The sequence below is a fragment of the Monopterus albus genome, unplaced genomic scaffold (genome assembly GCF_001952655.1).
Source record: "Monopterus albus unplaced genomic scaffold, M_albus_1.0 scaffold52.1, whole genome shotgun sequence".
Lineage (NCBI taxonomy): Eukaryota > Metazoa > Chordata > Actinopteri > Synbranchiformes > Synbranchidae > Monopterus > Monopterus albus.
In genome coordinates, this window is record NW_018127932.1 from 4,303,534 (window position 1) to 4,305,298 (window position 1,765).

The following is a 1,765-nucleotide window of genomic DNA, read 5'->3' on the forward strand; positions in this document are numbered from 1 at the left end:
TTGCTCATATGCTTTATCTAAGTCTTCCTCTCTGTAAACTGATTCCCAGTTTTGCCCCATAAAGTCCTCTTTTAGCCTCCTTACAGCATGTTCGTTCATCACCCTCCTATAAAAAAGATTTGTTTTTGGCCTTTCTTTTCTATACTGGCAGTCATAAACCAAAAATACAGGTAAATGATCACTAATATCATTTGACAGTAATCCAGTAGACATTTTGCTATCAATATCATTAGTAAATATATTATCTATTAGTGTTGCATGCTGGGTTGTTAATCTACTTGGTTTTGTAATTTTTGGGTATAAACTACATCTATATAATGTGTTAATAAACTCCTCAGTTGCTGTGTGCTTGTTAGGATTTAACAAATCTATATTGAAGTCACCACATATGAACATTAATTTATGACTTATTGACGAGTAATTTTCTTCCACCCAGTCATTAAACTTTTCTATGCTGGCTCCAGGTGCTCTATAAATACAGCTTATTACAACATTCTTCTTTTTTTCCAAAAGTAGTTCAACAGTCACACATTCCAGTAAATTATCCATCACCCTAGACATTTTGTCTACATTCTTATAACAAAAGTTTTTATCTATGTTCAAGGCCACATCACCTCCCATCTTATTCTCTCTGTTTGTGCATACCAGTTCATAGCCTTCAAGGTCAAAATCCATTCCCCTTACAGTGTTAATCCAAGTTTCAGAAATAGCAATTATATTAAAAGAATGTTTTATTCTTTTATTATTACTCTACTTCTCCGTTCAAAATAAAGAGTGAAGTTAGTGAAAGCAGAATCTTTCACAATCTGCTGATATAGATAATCAAGTATATTACAATAGATTTCTTTGTTGCACAGTATCAAAAAGGAGCAGCACACGTTAATGTCTTTAGTTTTTGACTTTTTAGAGGCAAAACTGAGAATTTTTCAATATAGACGTTTTGTTCCCCTGGACATATGTGTGAGAGGAAGAGCATTACTTTGGTATTTTGCTAGGTTTTAGCCTGAAGTTTGACTTCATTAATTTATAATCTCCAAATACTCTGACCTCTACATGGTGTGTCCAGTGGCATTTCTGTATTGACAGAAATTATTAGAGGCGCTGGACTGCAAATAAGAAGAACCTCTGTGTGTCAGAGGACCCAGAGTTGTATAGCTTTCCTGTCATTTGGCAAAAAAGTCACAAGCCTGATGAGAAACATCCAGGCAGTAACGGCCACATCACCTAAAAAGATGTGCTTTCTGTTTGTCTACAGTTTCACATTTGTAATCAAAGGATGTCTAGAGATGCCTCAGCTGGATGATTACTCATCACACGTGGTGTGTTTGGGCGTGGTGTGAACTGTTCACCTATGCTGACATTTAGCCAAACACTGTGGGTTTATGTACAAAGTAAGAGGTGTCACTGTTATGACAAACTCTAGGCTACTGCTGCATACCTGTCTGTCAGAATTCATCTTCAAACCATTTTTCATCAAAATATTTATGTACTAAACTCATCAGGAGATAAATCCCATTTCAGACCCCTGAACCTGGCAAGATGGAAAAGTCATTATTAATTATATCTCGAGAGAATCGGTGAACAGGGGAAGAAGAGCAGGAGGGTGGAGGCAGCAGTGAAGTCAAGGAGGGTCAGACTTTTTTTCAACATGCCCTCGATGGGTGTGGCATTCACTTCTGATAAGCACTTCTTTCTGTTTAACCAGTCACACACACCGTATGAAGGCACTGATGTGTGAATACACACTTGTTTTCCTGCTTTCTCT